Source organism: Bos javanicus, chromosome 2 (genome assembly GCF_032452875.1).
Source record: "Bos javanicus breed banteng chromosome 2, ARS-OSU_banteng_1.0, whole genome shotgun sequence".
Classification (NCBI taxonomy): domain Eukaryota; kingdom Metazoa; phylum Chordata; class Mammalia; order Artiodactyla; family Bovidae; genus Bos; species Bos javanicus.
Genome location: NC_083869.1, coordinates 84,126,811 through 84,146,579, shown reverse-complemented (window position 1 = coordinate 84,146,579; position 19,769 = coordinate 84,126,811).

Below are 19,769 nucleotides of genomic sequence, written 5' to 3'. Positions count from 1 at the left end.
CCTGAAGTTCACTATAAGGATAGCACTGTTTCTGCTTGGGGTTCATCTTGCTTACCTGATCAATAGGGGAAAATCTTCTTTCCTAGTTGTGCCCAAATGACCCCTTTACTTTGGCCTTAGGCTTCCCTATACTGATCTTTTATTGGTAACCTTTGTAAGCCTGAGAATGTGACAATGCACATCCATTTTGAATTATAATGATAATTCTTTTAGGACTTATTATTAAACCACAAAATAAAGCCAGAGGGTTTTCACCTTTCTCCATTTACTTTGTTACTTTAAAAATGCAAGAAGGAAGAAAATCCAAATAGTAAAATAATTGTTGCCAACATTTTACATTGCTGTGCACACTAATTTTGATGCATACAGTAAGTTACTCATCTTGTGTCTATCTAATCATTTTTTTTGAAAACCTAACTTATTAATTTATACTTTTAATACAATTTTTACAATTTGGGTGTTATATAAACATATGTAAGATGAAATTATCTGCAGGGCTATTTTTATTCTGTACTCTTCTCTCTGTCAGAGATTTTTAAATAGTCAAGTTAAGCATTTCTCGGTCTGTAAGCAGAAAAGATTACCCTGAATGAGATGAGAAGGCAATAATCTTTCTATCTTAAGTAGGTAGTGCTGTGTACTTAGTCACTCAGTTGTGTTCAACTCTTTGAGACCCCATGGATTATAGCCCGCCAGGCTTCTCTGTGCACGGGGATTCTCCAGGCAAGAGTACTGAAGTGGGATGCCATGTACTCCTCTAGGGGATCTTCCCAATCCAGGGATTGAACCCAGGTCTCCTGCATTGTAGGCAGAGTCTTTACCAGCTAAGCCACAAGGGAAGCCCAAGAATACTGGAGTGGGTAGTCCATCCCTTCTCCAGCAGATCTTCCCAACCCAGGTATTGAACCGTGGTCTCCTGCATTGCAGGCTGATGCTTTACCAACTGAGCTAGGTTAGCTGCACCCTTCTGTCCTCTTCCTTGCTCAGTCCACTTACTTGATTGTCAGTTAGTTCATCAGTTTCCCCAGATGATTTCATGGCTTTTCAGATACAAGAAGTGCTCTCTTTCCAAAATCCCAGTGCTTTCTCTTAAATGATTCTATTAAATTGCTAGAATTCCATCTATTCAGCAGCACTAGAGCCTGAGTATTTAGATTCTTTCTTCAGACAGAACATAGTAGTTATGACAACATGAGTGATACAGCTGCTATATTCATACAGCCACTAACATATTAGCAGAGATTAATCTGTTGCTTCCTTAATAATTTTTCAGTCTGAACACAGCTCAACTTCTCTTTATCTCCTGCTGATGTTGTTCTTGCCCGGAAGCTCACCATTCATTATATTGTACTTTCTTTTCCTCACTGAGGAATCCCATTACTGGCTGTTCCCATCAGTACATTTATATAAGATTCTTCTGAAAAATTACAAGGAAAGGGAGCCAATGACATTTGTCCTGTTGGCATGAATTTCTATCCACTTTAGTAGTCACATCAGGACTATTGTGTATAAGGTCCTTCCTAAATAACTGCTTGGACATAGTATGATTTCTGGAAAAAACAACAACAAAACCAACTCTTATATACTTATTGTACAGCAGAAACTAACACGATATTGTAAAGCAATTATATTCAAATAATAAAATTTTTAAAGTAAAATAAAAAAAATAACAAAGAAGCAAAAGACCCCCCAATTCTTGCTGCTAATCTCCACAAAACAGAAAATTATATTCTGTGCAAACACATCACCGTGTAGCTGATTTCTCAATATTCTAACACCCTTTCAGTTTTCAGAAAATCCTCTTTCATGAGAAGATAGGATGATCAAAAATGTCACTCAGAAAATGCAATTAGTGATTTTCCCACCTCAGCAGCTTTAAGATTATACACTAGCCTGGACTTGTTTCCTCAGCATATTTTACAAGCTTTTTGGCTGCTCCTGACCAATCCATAATTTGATAGTTGTGGAGTCTATGTGATAGGCAAGTCCTAAATGGATTTACTTAAGACAATCTTATTTTGCTTCTGATGCCTTCCCTAGGTTATCTCCTTACGGGTACACATCCATCAGATTTTTTACTGTGCTACTTCCTATGAAATTATAGCCCTCAGCACATAGCTTTCTGATGGTTCTGATCAGTGCACTAAAACTGTAAGAAAGAACACTGGAAAAAAAAATGCATAAAGTTCACAGTCTTCCTTTCATATAAACATAATAGGATGAAATTACCTGCAGGGTCATTTTTATTCTATATTCTCCCACTGTGTCAAATTCAGCTATATTGGACTTGGAAAGCTAAAGGTATGAAATGGTGACTATTTTTCTAAAAGCCATTTCTCTGGGCATCTCAGTGGTAGTCTCTAAGGTATATAGCAATCCTTTTCTGTTGAAAGGTCATTTCTCTTTCCTTTTTCATCTAATAATTTAACTGGTCATTTATTTGCTTGAAAATTGTAAAAGGCAGAACTAAAAGGTCCATGGATTCCACCATATTGAGTAAATACTATCTTATTTATGTGTGTGCATATTTATTCACATATATACATATAAATGTAATAATCCCATAAGTATTAAAAGCTTCAAAGTACTTTTAACTTCCATATAATCCTCACAACAAAGAAGGTGGACATTATATAAATGTGTCAATTGTTAAAATTGAAGATAAGAAAGGTTAAGTGAGTTGTGAAACTAGGTCTTTTAGTATATTATTTAGTACATTCCCTGCTCCCCGCCCCACCCCCACCAATATCACTTCAATTCACAGCATCAGGATAACTTACTCATGTTAATATAGAAGCTCTAGATGACAATTAAGAAGATTCATAAATGTACTTGAAATGAACTTTACTATCATTCACAAATGTATGTATAAGAATTTGTTCAAGTCCTTGACAGAAAACTGAGATCAGAGGATATGGTAAAATGGATAGCCAAGTTTTGTTGTTGGGATTAGAGAAGCTTGGGGTAAAATGTCATAGATCGCATATGGAATTTGACAGTCAAGGAGAGATAATAAGAAAATGCCCTAGATGAAGAGTGAAATATAAAAAATGGATTTTCCTCATGCTTTGCCCTGGTAAGAGCATGCTTTTGCTATATTTATAGGGAATTAATTTTGATTATTTTTTCTAAAGTAGCATTCATGGCTCCAGTTTATATACATGTTATATAATCAAAACCTAAAAATAATTAAATGATCTGTTTAAATATCATCCTTTTTAAGAAAAAATCTTGTTGGACTATTTGTATTGAAATTCTCTCCACATGATGGAGAAAGAGGGGTTCAAGTCTCATCCTATTTTTATAAGGGCACTAATACCACCAGTATTAGTATTCATCTATGGATGTGAGAGTTAGGCCATAAAGAAGGCTGAGTGCTGAAAAAATGATGCTTTTGAACTGTAGTGTTGGCAAAGACACTTGAGAGTCCCTTGGACTGCAAGGAGATCAAAGCAGTCAAGTCTAAAGGAAATCAACCCTGAATATTTATTGGAAGCACTGATTTCGAAGCTGAAGTTACAATCTTTTGGCCTCTTGATGTGAAGAGCTGACTCACTGTAAAAGACCCCGATGCTGGGAAAGACTGAAGGCAGGAAAAGAAGGGGATGACAGAGGATGAGATGGTTGGATGGCATCACTGATTCAAGGAACATGAGTTTGAGCAAACTCCAGGAGATTGTGAAGGACAGGGAAGCCTGGCATACTGCAGCCCATGGAGTCATAAAGAGTCGGACACAACTGAGCAACTGAACAACAATACCATCAGAAAGGCCCCACCCCCATGACCCTGTCTAAATCTAGTTACTCCCCTAAAGCCCCTAGTGTTGTCACATCAGGGATTAGGTCTTCAACATATGAATTTGGGGGATAAGAGGACACAAACATTCAGTTATAGAAGGTAATACAAATTTAAAAAATCTAATGAATACAAAATAATGATTAAAAATTTAATGATTTGAGGCAGGGGTGGTTTCTTATTTCCTTTTCTTTCAGACATGTTCACTACTTACTTGTTCAAAGATGAAAGTCTTAATGCTCATGCCTACCTTTTAAATACTGGAGAACCACAAACATGCTATACCAGAAAAGTACAGAAAATGCATTTAAGATGAAAAAAAGTAGAGTTATTTTTTAAACAGGATGGTGAATATCCTTGGGTAGGCAGAAATATGCAGGTTGTCTTAAAGAGTTTAAGATGCATTTTCTAAGGCTGACATGGTGGCACTGTAATTAGAAACAGGTGCATATAAATTAGAAAATGGAGAAGACTAATTGTTACTAATGAACCTTTTAAAGTAAAAACTTTACTTAATGAAATGTATAATTAAGCATTAATGGCCAAAAAAGATGGGTAATTTTTCACTCGCACTAAATTGTGGCTTAAGGTGAAGCCTAATTTTTTACTAAATGCTAACAGCATCACTTCTCCTTTATGTTTATAGAAACAAGTAAAACAGTGATATCATTTTAGAATGCTGAATTTAATATGCATTGAAAAAAGTGACCATTTCTTGATATGAAAGTGATAGAGGGAGATGATAAGAACATTGTACCCAAGCTGTATTGTCAGACAGCAGTTACAGGATTTCTATAAGCAAAATGGATATCCCTCTATTTTAGAGCTAAAAAGATCTATGCACACAGCGTTCAAATCTTTTTGGATAGTTCTAGACATCAATTATTGCAATGCTTGTCAGCCTTGGAGTCACACTGATTACCTGGAGAAATTAAAAAAAAATTTATACTCAGGTTCACCTGAGTGTTATTGATCTGAATGTTTGTTTGTAGGGGTGGGGTTCACCCAGGCCTGAATATTTTTAAAGCCCCTAAAAATATACTGAGTTCTGGGAAAGGACTTTTGCAGAGTTTTCTAATGTATAATATAGTATTATTTGCTTTTCCCTTTGCCAGGGATTCATTTGCCCATCTTCTACCCAGAGTTATTTATCCTTCACAGCCCAGTCCAGCTGTCATTCTGCTGGGAAGCTCTCCCTCAAATTAATCACCTGAACGTCACCTCTGTGCTACCTCTACTGTAGCTTGTAAATAATTATTGTCTTTAGCATACTCTTCCAGAATTTGTAAATTAATCCTGTCTTTTGTCAACCCTTTAATAATTCACAGGTTAGTAGAAAAGGTAGACTAAGGAAACCAATTCAGCTTTGTATTCCCAGCAGCTAGTGGAGTGCTTGACCCAATATATGATTGTCGAATTGTTTGATGGAATATCCTCGATGACTCCTGCTTGTCGACAAGTTCACTTGATATATTCTTGTGATGTGTTTATGTATTCAGTAATTTTGCATACATGAATTCAAAATTTATGCCACTTCTATGTTGGCAGAGGCAATGGAGATGTGTTATGAAAAATGTGAACTTGTTTGACTAAACACTTTTAGTTTTCAAATTTGTCATATATTTTAAAAAGTTCTTATCACCATCAAAATTTATAAGGAATGGTAGTGTTTATGACCTTAAACCTATAATTTATTGCTTATTTTCTTGTGTTCTATAACCTACAGAGTAAAATCTATATTTCAATTCATGTCAAAGGAGAAACATTAACCACAAACTTCACTTTTTTAAACAAAAGTGTAATTCATTTTTTACATTGTGGACATATATATTTTTACATGAGAGTCAGCCATTTTGTGCTTGAAAGAGGACTGTTCCTAGAAAAGTACAGATTTAATTTTATTTCAATGAGAAATAAAGTGTCACAGGCTAAAATTTTAAAAATCTCTTTAGGAATAATAAACTACTTACAAGATTATTTAAATATTATTTTTCAATTATTAAAAAATAGCCCTCCAGTTGGAATGATGGTTCATCTATAAAATAGAGCTGTCTAAAAATGTTTGGAGTAATCTTCAAAATATATCATTAATTAAAAATACAATGAGCAGAAGAATGTGTACTGTAAGTTTCTTCTCAAGTAAGAAATATTGGCTTGTGTGGTGAATATGTATGTGTCTGTGTGTGTGTGTACTGCTAATGTTTTAAAAAAGAAACAGAGCCCAAAAGTAATAAAATGATTACTTACAGGAATGTGGAGAAAAGTGGGTAAGAGACAGGGATGGAAGCTAGACCTCTACTAAGCTGCTTTGTTGCATAGTTTTGGCTTGGGAATCATGTAAGTATTTCATGTAGTTAAAAACAGGATTAATTTTAAAGTTAATTTTAAAATCAACCTGTAAACTAGAAAACAAACAGAAGTTAAAGAACTTAATTGTATGTCACAGAAAACTATGCAAAGAATGATTTTCAGTGCTTTTTGAACATAGTATTTTAACTTTACATGACTAGTGGGATATACTGTAAAGACAAAGGAAACACAAAGAAATATTAAACTGCATTCAGTGGTACTACTGCTGGTGATACTGGCATTGTTAATCTAAAACTATTATTAATAGACACATAGATACTGAAAAGCAAATAAGTAATTATGTTAGCATTAGGAACTAGGATATTCAGAGTAAGAGAAAAAAAAAAGAGAAAATATCAAATTAAAAAGTTAAGTAAAAATCCTGGGTTAACTTGAATCGGAGATGCATATACTTATTTCTTCTTCTCTATCTGAAAAAATATATTTTCTAGCTTTGTACACTGAAAAACACTAGTGGCAATAACCACATAGTCACAATGACTATTCTAGAACTCAGACAGAAGCTTCTAAGTCCCATTTTCCACCAAAAGAAACCAAGGCTCTTTAGAGAAATGACTGATTGGAAGTCAGGGCAGGAACTGTACAAGATGAGCCTGGGACATCTTGTCAGGCAGATAAAGGAAGCTATCCAAGCATATTATGATCATGTCAAAATTACACAGCAGCAAACCCGAAGGGCTCCCACTGCTCAAGGATGGGAGAAAAGAATAATGACCACAATACCGTGAAACACTTAATGATACTCAAAGTAAAATCAAAAAAGCGTAAAAGCAAAAACACAAACCTCTTGAACACTTTTGGAAGTAGCTAGGGCATCAACTCATTTTTTTGGACAATCAATAAAAGGGAGAATTCAGTTATTTCTTCTGTCTTTTCTGTACAGACATATTTCAGAAAATCTAATAGTTTATGAGAGAATCTCTTATTTATGGAAAAATCATTGCTATTAGATGCATGGAAAATGATAAATATTACCATTTTGTAAGACCTAATAAAATAATGGATCAGGACAACAATCATAAATGACTACTGGAAGCATTAAGTGAAAGGTTGATGGGGAACTTGATAATGGATAGGCTGTTGGAGAAGACTCTTGAGAATTCCTTGGGCTGCAAGGAGATCCAACCAGTCCACCCTAAAGGAAATCAGTCCTGAATATTCACTGGGAGGACTGATGCTGAAGCTGAAACTCCAATACTTCGGTCACCTAATGGGAAGAACTGCCTCATTTGAAAAGACCCTGATGCCAGGAAAGATTCAAGGAGGGAGAAGAAGTGGATGACAGAGGATGAGATGGTTGGATGGCATCACCAACTCAATGGACATGAGTTTGAGTAAACTTCGAGAGTTGGTGATGGACAGGGATGCGTGGCATGATGCAGTCCATGGGGTCACAGACTGAGCGACTGAACTGAACTGAACTATTTTTTTTTTTTTGAACTGAACTATTTTGACCCTTACTGATAGCAAAAATTTTTTTCAATCTAAAAACTAAAATAATTTAATTGATGAATTATTATCATTCATTTATTTTATTAACAAGAAGAAGAAAATGAGTTGGATTGAGCATTCCATAAACATACTTGTACTCTCATCTCAGTGTTTTTTTCTTCATATATATAAAATGCTAATGAGATCCATGCATACAGCTTATTGTCGTTGGGAAAGAATTAAACTAATTGGAAATAATAGGATTCAAAGCAACCATTTTGGACTTACTATGATTGAACCTTATTCTAATCTAAATCAAATGTTCATATGCACTCATGAATTGATCATTTAAAATCACCAAATTATGAGACATAATACACTTGTAGAACTTAAGAACTTTCGAAGAATGAAGTAAAAACACCAAGAAACCATAAGCGCTTATTCTGAGGAAGTGATAATTTTGTTGTAAGTCAAGACTTCTTGATTCTTCCAAAATCATGCTTTGTGGAAGGATGATGACTTCAATTAATTGAAAAAAATACAAGCAGTTTGATTGACATAAAAATGCATCAACTTTGGGGACATGAAGCCTGATAATAGGCAAAGTAAAACTTTAGATGGAGAAGGCAATGGCATCCCACTCCAGTACTCTTGCCTGGTAGGCTGCAGTCCATGGGGTCACTAAGACTCAGGCACGACTGACCGACTTCACTTTCACTTTTTGCTTTCATGCATTGGAGAAAGAAATGGCAACCCACTCCGATGTTCTTGCCTGGAGAATCCCAGGGACAGGGGAGCCTGGTGGGCTGCCGTCTCTGGGGTCGCACAGAGTCGGACACGACTGAAGCGACTTAGCAGCAGCAGCAAGACTTCAGAGGCAAGGCTATTTTATTTCTAATTCCAGTTCTGTTATATATCTGCTTTATAAGTTCTTAGTTGAGTTGCAACTTAGGATTGTTTTGATTGTTTACAAAATGCAGTGACAAATTATATAACTTATAATTGTCTCCAGAATGTTTTATGTATAAGAAAGTACTTTCAAGTACTTTGATTTTGGGGAGTGTGCTGAAAATTATGTATCTTTAAAATTAGCCACTCAAAAGTAAATGAAGAGGGAAAACAAGATGGCAGAGGAGTAGGTGGACATGGAGTACATTTCTCTCCATGGATACATCAGGAATACACTTTCAGACACAGAAGTGCATGCAGAACACCAGCTGAGAGCAGACAGGAGTACCTGACCAGTGGAAAAGAATATATAGACCCGCACAAAACTTGGTAGGACAAAGCAACAAGGGGGAAAAACAGGAGTGATAGTAAGACTGGTCCTGCCCTGGGCTGGTGGGGGAATTGAAGCAGGGGTCTGAGCCCCACATCGGGCCAATTCTGAGTCAGAGGAGAAACATTTAAGGCTGAGAGTGAAACAGCTGATCTGTGGCAGCCTAAATGGAATGAGAATCAGACAGTCCTTGGTGCAGCCATACATACCCCGGACAGGGATGCAGATCCGCTGGAAGGTGCAGTGGATGGGAGCTGGAGTTCAGGGATGTGGAGCAATCCCAGGACGAGGGCTGATGTTGACTGCAGAGAGATGGATCGAGGAAATGTGAGGAAGGAGACTGTGGGGGGAAATGCCTGTGGAGAAAAGCCGGAGAGCCATGGAAGCAAGGCGATACTGCTGAGTCACGCATAGTGGATGTGGCCATCACCATAGCCACTCTCTCCCCACATGCCAGCATTGGCAGCAGAACAATAGAGAGGCTGGCCCATCAAATGCCTGATGCACTGAACTACAGAGTAGGACCCCACCAAGGAGGCCCCTTTATGTGCCTGATGTGCCCAACAACAGAGAAGGATCCCAGGCAAGGGAACCCACTAAGTGCCTGAATGGGCAGAGCTCCAGAGAGACTGGCCAAAGAGGTCTTCTGATCGCCAGCTACAAGAGGCTCAAAAAAGACTGATAGGGCCATAACACCTGCAGCAGAGGCAGTCTGGGTCCCTGCAAAATTGGCACCACTAGGGTCCTGGCAAGCCAAGCAGCTGCACCACCTTCACGCTCAACTCTCACTGGGGCAGAGCTGCTACAGGCAAAAAAAGTCTTGTGTCTATGCGTGCAGGGTTGCATAGGTAGCGTCTGACTCTTTGCAACCTGTAGACTGTAGCTTTGGGGAAGGCAATGGCACCCCACTCCAGTACTCTTGTCTGGAAAATCCCATGGATGGAGGAGCCTGGTAGGCTGCAGTCCATGGGGTTGCGAAGAGTCGGACACGACTGAACGACTTCACTTTCACTTTTCACTTTCACGCATTGGAGAAGGAAATGGCAACCTACTCCAGTATTCTTGCCTGGAGAATCCCAGGGACGGGGGAGCCTGGTGGGCTGCCGTTTATGGGGTCACACAGAGTTGGACACGACTGAAGCGACTTAGCAGCAGCAGCAGCCTGTAGCTTGCTGGGCTTCTCTGTCAGGGAAGGGGTGGGGTTCTCCAGGCAAGAATACTGGCATGTATTGGCCAATACTGGTTACCATACCCATCTAGAGCACTGTATCTCCTGCTGCCCTAGCCGCCAACTCCCCTGAGTACCTGGTGTTGCCAGAACCCCTGCAACCCAAGCAGCTGTACCATCTCCACATCTGGCCATCACAGGGGCAAACCCGAGTCTTCCAGGGCAGCCTCAGGAGCAAACCCCAGTGCATGACCCACATACAGAGGTGGAAATAAAACCACAATTGAAACCCAGGGGCAGTGTGGCTAAGGAAGAGGACCCAAAACCTTCCCACCAGCTGTACAAGCTGCAGATTAAATCTACATGATCAACTAGGCAGACTCTGTGTCTGTGGAATATATAAAAGGTCATTAAGAGCTCCCACAAAAGAAAACACATTAGTTCTGGTAGCTGTGGACATTGGAGGGAAGAAAACATAAGGGAAAGACCAGATTAGAATCTGAGCAGCTCCCACAACAAGTCCAGAGATCAGCACAGTGTTGGAGTGCATCTTAAGGAGGTGAGGTGGACTGTGACTCCCAGCAACGGAAAGGACTCTGACAGCAGTGACTCAAGTAAAACATTTATTATTCTGATGTTTTGACTTGTTCTGTAGATTCTTTTGGATTTTTTTTCTTTTTCTTTTTTTTGTGGGGGGCAAGGGGCTCATGTTCACTACAGATGGGAGGCCAGTTGAAGAGAAGGTGGCAGGTGGCACAGTCACCTTATACAACATGTCATACTGGTCCACCGTCAGACCAGTGATGGCCTCAGCTCCATCACCCCCCAGGCTGACTCTGGCTCCTGCCTGGCTCTGTCTGGTCACCACAACCCCTTGGGACCATTCAGAGGCATCACTGGAGGGTGTGTGGTTAGTTGAGCAGCTGGTGGTCCTCCCCATATCCTTGCTGGTCACAGGTAGGTCTCATTTCTCTGGTGGAAGGCATTCCTGACTCCTCTCATGAACAGGTTGCATATTGCTTTGTGGTGTTTCTGGAGGCTGGAACGGCTCGGCTTGTTCCTTGGGGCATCAGAAGGGGCTACTTTGTGGGCCCCCTGTACACCTCTGTACTTCCCTGGTGGCTCAGATGGTAAAAGCATCTGCCTACAATGCAGGAAACACGGGTTCGATCCCCAGGTCGGGAAGATCCCCTGGAGAAAGAAATAGCAACTCACACCAGTATTCTTGCCTGGGAAATCCAAGGGATGGAGAAGCCTGATGGGCTACAATCCATGGGGTCGCAAAGAGTTGGACACGACTGAGCGACTTCACTTTTCTTTCTTTCTGTACTCCTCTGTACTGTTGGCTGGGGCACCCATATCTGAGCTTCCAGTGGTGCTTCTGAGAAGCTGTAATAAAAAACAGTGTCCTCCCCTCTGTTGGGAGCAGACCCATCTCACAGCGCTCCTCAGGCTCCTCCCACTGGTCCTGGAGCCGCCTCAACAGTGGCTGGCGCCGTCCCCAGCCCTGGAGCCGCCCCACACCCAGGGCGCCCCCCAAGCCAGGTGCCCAGGGATGGATTTTTTTCCTTTTCTTTTTTTCCTTTCTCCCCCGTCCTCTGTCGTAGTTGTCAATTTAATTGGCACTATGAAATCTAATTAAGCTTTTGAGCTTTTTTTCTCAGTCACATTTTTTATTGTTGTTATAAACCTCTAATGCTATGTTGGACTTTTGCAGTTCTGTGGAGTTTTCCTTTTATTTTTCTTTTATCTTTTTTCAATTTTAATTTTTAATATTTTAAACCTATTATTATTTTTTCTACAATATCTCTTTGTTTGCTTTTCCTACTGTTCTTTGCCCCCTGCAGTCAATCTTTGATATATATAAATCTTCTTCATCTATCTCTATTTAGCTTTTCATATCTGTTCTTTCTTTTCTTTCCTCTCAATGTATTTGCTAGTTTTGTTTTCATTGCTTTATTCCCCACTTGGCACCTTGCTTTAGTTTTGTTTTCCAGTTTGTGCTTTAGTTAATTTTGTTCTTAACTGGTAAATATAATTTTTGATTTCTTTGTTCACCAGATCAATCTATTGTACCTTATTTTTGTTGGACTGTTTTGACTTTGCTCATAGGTGTATATGTATATTCCATTATTTTTAACTATTATTTGCCTGATTTTGTAACTGTCATTTGTCTGAGGTTCATCTTTGGTTTCTCGTTTTTGGATATTTATTTTAATCTCACTTAACGCCATAACCAACCATTTGTGGAATCTATGTTCCTGACCAAAGACCAAGCCCTGAGCCTTCAGAGTGGGAGCACTGACTCTAAGACCCTAGACTACCAGAGAACTAACCCTAGGGGGTATTGAATAGTGAGAACTTACACAAAGGAAACCAGTTAAATACAAGACTCAGCATCACCTAACCATCAGCAGCACTCTGTGCTTGATGCGTCATCTAAACAATGAACAAAACAAAAATACAAACCCAATCATCAGCAGACAGGATTACCACCTCACTCAGTCTTACCCATCAGAGAAAAAAACAAACAAACAAACAAAAACTCAGCACAAAACTCAACCTATACAAAGCTTACACAAACCACTGGATCAAACTTAGGAGGGCAGAAACCAAAAGGAAGAAAGAATCCAAACTTGAAGCCTGGGTAAAAGAGACCTCAAACATAGTAAGTTAAAAAAAAAAAAAGAAAGGGCAGAGAAATACTACACAAATGAAGGAACAAATCAGAAACACAGAAGTCCAAATACATGAAGAAGAAATGGGCAAACTACCTGAAAAAGAATTCAGAATAATGATAGTAAAGATGATAAAAAACCTTGAAAACAAAATGGAGAAAATGCAGGGATCAATTAACAAAGACCTAGAAGAATTAAAGAATAAACATACAGAGACAAACAACACCATTACTGAAATTAAAAACACTCTTGAAGGAATCAATAACACAATATCTGAAGCAGAAGAACGAATCAGTGAGCTGGAAGATAAAATGGTGGCTATAACTTCTGAGAAGTTATAACTTTGGAAAGGGAGATAGCAACCCACTTCAGTATTATTGCCTGGAGAATCCCATGGACAGAGGAGTCCGGCAGGCTACAGTCTATGGGGTCGCAAGAGTCAGACATGACTTAGTGACTAAACCACCATCACTTTTGAGTTCAGTTCAGTTCAGTCGCTCAAACGTGTCTGACTCTTTGTGACCCCATCAACCGTAGCATGCCAGGCCTCCCTGCCCATCACCAACTGCTGGAGTCTACCCAAACCCATGTCCATTGAGTCGGTGATGCCATCCAACCATCTCATCTTCTGTCATCCCCTTCTCCTCCTGCCCTCAATCTTTTCCACATCAGGGTCTTTTCAAATGAGTCAGCTCTTCTCATCAAGTGGCCAAAGTAATTACTTCTGAAGAGCAGAATAAAGTAAAAAGAATGAAAAGAACTGAGAATGTCTCACAGACCTCTGACACAATATCAAATGTAGCAACATTCGAATTATAGGGGTCCCAGAAGAAGAAGAGAAAAAGAAAGTGTATGAGAAAAATTTTGAAGAGATTATAGTTGAAAATTTCCTCCCAAATGAAAAGGAAATAGTCAATCAAGTCCAAGACACACGAAGAGTCCCATATAGTATAAATCTAAGGAGAAAGATGCCACGACACATACTAATCAAACTAACAAAGACTAAACACAAAGAAAGAATATTAAAAGTATCAAGGGAGAAGCAACAAGCAACATACAAGGAAAACCCCATATGCTTAACAGCTGATCTCACAGCAGAAACTCTGTGGCCAAAAGGGAATGGCAGGATATATTTAAAGTACTGAAAGGGAAAAATCTACAACCAAGATTACTATACCCATCAAGGATTTCATTCAAAATTGATAGAGAAATAAAAAGCTTTTCATACAAGAAAAAGTTAAGAGAATTAAGTACCACCAAACCAGCTTTGCAATAAATGTTAAAGGGACTTATATAGTCAAGAAATAAAACAGAAGAAAAAAGATCTACAAAATAAACCCCAAACAACTATGAAATGGCAATAGGAACATATATCAATAATTACTTTAAATGTAAATGGATTAAATGCCCCAACCAAATGACATGAGCTGGCTGAATGGATACAAAAACAAGACCCATATATGTGCTGTCTATAGAAACCCACTTCAGACTTAAAGACACATATAGACTGAAAGTGAGAGGATAGAAACATGTGTTCCACGTAAATGGGAAGCAGAAGAAATCTGGAGTAGCAATCCTCATATCAGACAAAATAGACCTTAAAGTAAAGAAGATTACAAGAGATAAGGAAGGACACTACATAATGACCAAGAGATCAATCCAAGAGGAAGACATAACAGTCACAAATATCTATGCACCTAACATAGAAGCATCTCAATACATAAGACAAACACTAACAGACATAAAAGGAGAAATTGACAGGAACACAATAATAGTAGACTTAAACACCCCACTAACACCAATGGACAGATCATCAAAACATAAAAGTAATAAGCAAACACAAGTCTTAAATGATACATTAGATGCGATGGATCTCATTGACATCTTCAGGCCATTCCATCCAAATGCAGAAGAATACACTTCTTAAGTGCACATGGAACATTCTCCAGGATAGACCACATCTTGGGTCACAAATCAAACCTCAGTAAAGTTAAGAAAATTGAAATTGTATCAAACATCTTCTCCAACCACAATGCTATGAGACTAGACATCAATTACAAGAAAAAAACTGTAAGAAACACAAACACATGGAGATTAAACAATACATTTCCAAATAACCAACAGCTCACTGAAGAAATCAAAAGGGAAATCAAAACATTTCTAGAAGTAAATTACAATGAAAACATAACAACTCAAAACCTATGGGATGCAGCAAAAGCAGTAAGAGGGAAGTTTATAGCAATATAATCCAACCTCAAAAAACAAGAAAAACATTGAATAGACAACCTAAATTTACAACTAAAACAACAGGAAAAAGAACAAGAACAACAACAACCAAAAACCCCATAATTAGTAGAAGGAAAGAAATCATAAAGATCCGAGCAGAAACAAATGAAAAAGAAATGAAAGAAACAACAGTAAAGATTAATAAAACTAAAAGCTGGTTCTTTGAGAAGATAAACAAAACTGAGAAATCTTTAGCTAGAGTCACAAAGAAAAAAAGAGAAGAATCAAATCAACAAAGTTAGAAATGAAACATGAGAAGTTATAACAGACACTGCAGAAATACCAAGGATTATAAGAGACTATTCAGTTCAGTCGTTCAGTTGTGTCTGACTTTTTGTAACCCCATGAATTTCAGCAGCCAGGCCTCCCTGTCCGTCACCAACTCCCAGAGTTCACTCAGGCTCATGTCCATTGAGTCAGTGATGCCATCCAGCCATCTCATCCTCTGTCGTCCCCCTTTCCTCCTGCCCCAAGTCCCTTCCAGCATCAGGGTCTTTTCCAATGAGTCAACTCTTCGCATGAGGTGGCCAAAGTATTGGAGATTCAGCTTCAATATCAGTCCTTCCAAAGAACACCCAGGACTGATCTCCTTTAGGATGGACTGGTTGGATCTCCTTGCAGTCCAAGGGACTCTCAAGAGTCTTCTCCAACACCACACTTCAAAAACATCAATTCTTCGGTGCTCAGCCTTCTTCACAGTCCAACTCTCACATCCATACATGACCACAGGAAAAACAATAGCCTTGACTAGACGGACCTTTGTTGGCAAAGTAATGTCTCTACTTTTGAATATGCTATCTAGGTTGGTCATAACTTTCCTTCCAAGGAGTAAGCGTCTTTTAATTTCATGGCTGCAGTCACCATCTGCAGTGATTTTAGAGCCCCCCAAAATAAAGTCTGACACTGTTTCCACTGTTTCCCCATATATTTCCCATGAAGTGATGGGACCAGATGCCATGATCTTAGTTTTCTGAATGTTGAGCTTTAAGCCAACTTTTTCACTCTCCTCTTTCACCTTCATCAAGAGGCTTTTTAGTTCCTCTTCACTTTCTGCCATAAGGGTGGTGTCATCTGCATATCTGAGGTTATTGATATTTCTCCCGGCAATCTTGCCTCCAGCCTGTGCTTCTTCCAGCCCGGCGTTTCTCATGATGTACTCTGCATAAAAGTTAAATAAGCAGAGTGACAATATACAGCCTTGACGTACTCCTTTTCCTATTTGGAACCAGTCTGTTGTTCCATGTCCAGTTCTAACTGTTGCTTTCTGACCTGCATACAGGTTTCTCAAGAGGCAGGTCAGGTGGTCTGGTATTCCCATCTCTTGAAGAATTTTCCACAGTTTATTGTGATCCACACAGTCAAAGGCTTTGACATAGACAATAAAGCAGAAACAGATGTTTTTCTGGAACTCTCTTGCTTTTTCGATGATCCAGTGGATGTTGGCAATTTGGTCTCTGGTTCCTTTGCCTTTTCTAAAACCAGTTTGAACATCTGGAAGTTCATGGTTCACGTATTGCTGAAGCCTGGCTTGGAGAATTTTGAGTATTACTTTACTAGCATGTGAGATGAGTGCAATTGTGCAATAGTTTGAGCATTCTTTGGTATTGCCTTTCTTTGGGATTGGAATGAAAAGAGACTACTATGAACAACTATATAGCAATAAAATGGATAACCTGGAACAAATGGACAGATTCCTAGAAAAGCTCAGTCTTCCAACAATGAACCAGGAAGAAGTAGAAATTATGAACAACCCAATTAAAAGCACTGAAATTGAAGCTGTGATAAAAAACCAAAAAACAAAAAACAAAAAACCTCCCAAAAAACAAAAGCCTGGGACCAGATGGCTTCACAGAAGAACTCTATCAAACATTTAGAGAAAAGCTAATGCCTATCCTTCTGAAACCCTTTAAAAAAATTGCATAGGAAGGAACACTTCCAAACTCATTTTATGAGGCCACCATCACCCTGATACCAAAATCAGACAAAGACAACACAAAAAAAGAAAACTACATGCCAATGTCACTGATGAACATAGATATAAAAATCCTCAACAAAATTTTAGCAAAAAGAATTCAGCAACACATTGAAGAGCTCATACACCATGATCAAGCTGGGTTTATTTCAAGAATGCAAGGATTCTTCAATATATGCAAATCAATCAATGTGATACATTATGTTAACAAATTGAAAGATAAAAACTACAGGATCCTCTCAATAGATGCAGAAAAAACCTTTGACAAAATTCAGCACCCATTTATGATTAAAACTCCAAAAAACTGGTATAAAAGGAACCTACCTCAATATAGTAAAGACCATATAAGACAAGCCTACAGCAAACATTATTCTCAATGGTGAAAACCTGAAAGCATTCAGGCTATGATCAGGAACAAGACAAGGGTGTCCACTTTCACCACTATTATTCAACAAAGTTCTGGAAATTCTAGATATAGCAATCAGAGAAGAAAAAGAAATAAAAGGAAGCCAGATCATAAAAGAAGAAGTAAAGCTTTTACTGTTTGCACATGGCATGACACTGTACATAGAAAACCCTTAATATAGTATCAGAAAACTGCTAGAGCTAATCAGTGAGTTTAGCAAATTTGCAGGGTACAAAATCAATACACAGAAATCACTTGCATTTTTATATACTAACAATGAAAAATCAGAAAGAGAAATGAAGGAATTAATCCCATTCACTACTGCAACAAAAAAGAATTAACTGTGAATAAGGCTGAGTGCCAAAGAATTGATGATTTTGAACTGTGGTGTTGGAGAAGACTCTTGAGAGTCCCTTGGACTGCAAGGAGATCCAACCAGTCCATTCTGAAGGAGATCAGCCCTGGGATTTCTTTGGAAGGAATGATGCTAATGCTGAAACTCCAGGACTTTGGCCACCTCATGCGAAGAGTTGACTCATTGGAAAAGACTCTGATGCTGGGAGGGATTGGGGGCAGGAGGAGAAGGGGACGACAGAGGATGAGATGGCTGGATGGCATCACTGACTCGATGGACGTGAGTCTGAGTGAACTCTGGGAGTTGGTGATGGACAGGGAGGCCTGGCGTCCTGCGATTCATGGGGTCACAAAGAGTTGGACACGACTAAGCGACTGAACTGAACTGAACTGACCTAAGAAGAAAAAAGAACTATATACAGAAAATTATGAGACACTGATGAAAGAAATCAATGAGAACGTAAACTGTTGGAGAGATATTCCATGTTCCTGGGTAGGAAGAATCAATATTGTGAAAATGACTATACTACCAAATGCAACCTACAGATTCAATGCAATCCCTATCAAATTACCAATGACATTTTTCACAGAGGGTGAACAAAAAATTTTACAATTTATATAGAAACACAAAAGACCCTGAATAGCCAAAGCAGTCTTGAGAAAGAAGAATGGAGCTGAAGGAATCAACCTTCCTGACTTCAGATTATACTACAAAGCTACAGTCATCAAGACAGTATGTTACTGGCACAAAAACAGAAATATAGACCAATGGAACAAGATAGACAGCCCAGACATAAACCCATGCACCTATGGGTACCTTATTTTGACAAAGGAGGCAAGAATATACAATGTGGCAAAGACCCTTTCAATAAATGGTGCTGGGAAAACTGGACATCTACATGTAAAATAATGAAATTAGAAAACTTCCTAACACCATACACAAATATAAACTCCAAATGGCTTAAAGACCTAAATGTAAGACCAGAAACTATAGAATTTATTTACAGGGTAGTTATGGAGAAACAGACATAGAGAATAGACTATGGACATGCAGGGAAGGGTAGAGAGGGTGAGATATATGCAAAGAGTAACATGTAAACTTACAGTATGATATGTAAAATAGATAGCCTATGGGAATTTGCTGTATGGCTTAGGAAACTCAAACAACTCTGTATCAACCTAGAGGGGTGGGATGGGGAGGGAGGTTCAAAAGGGATGGGATATATATATATGTATATATATACATATACATATATATATATATATATATATATATGGATGATTCATGTTGAGGTTTGACAGAAGACAGCAAAATTCTGTAAAGCAAAATCTTTCAATAAAAAAGAAAAACAAAAAATGAAACGCAGAAAAAAAAAAAAAAGAGAGGGAGAAATGAAAGATTAAGTGTGACCAGGAGGTGGTTTTAGGTGTGTACATCTCTCAAGGCCCATTTATCTTTGATGGGTTGTGGTATCACGATTTTAGATAATGTTTATTTTCAATGCAATGTGTAAAATCATATCCATACTCTTTTGTGATCATTTCTCTCATTTTGGATAAACATGATTGGAATTGCTCAAAATGGTTGGACTATACCTATTTCTTATCTTCTATAGAACACAGAGAAACAATTCAATTTCAATCATCTCTACAGCTACCTCTTGGGTTTTAAATACTTAAAAACAACAAATATTCTTTTATCATTGTTTCTTTACTTGTGAACTACTGTAAAAATCAACTCAATGATTGCCCAAATTACTCCCAAAGGATCATACCTTCATCCTGTGTCTTATTTTTCCAACTAAAACTACATTTTATACATCAGAGATTTTAAGAGTTTGTACAATATATAATTCATGAATTGATTCCCCATAGCTAAATTTACTTAATTCTAGTATCATAATTGTAGGACTAATCCTAGAAGATCAAATGATGATGTTGTAGTAGGTGAAAGAAGAAAGGAATCAGTATTTTTGAGTATTCGTTCAGTGCTAGAAATTTGATAGAGCATTGTCTATCTCAAATAATC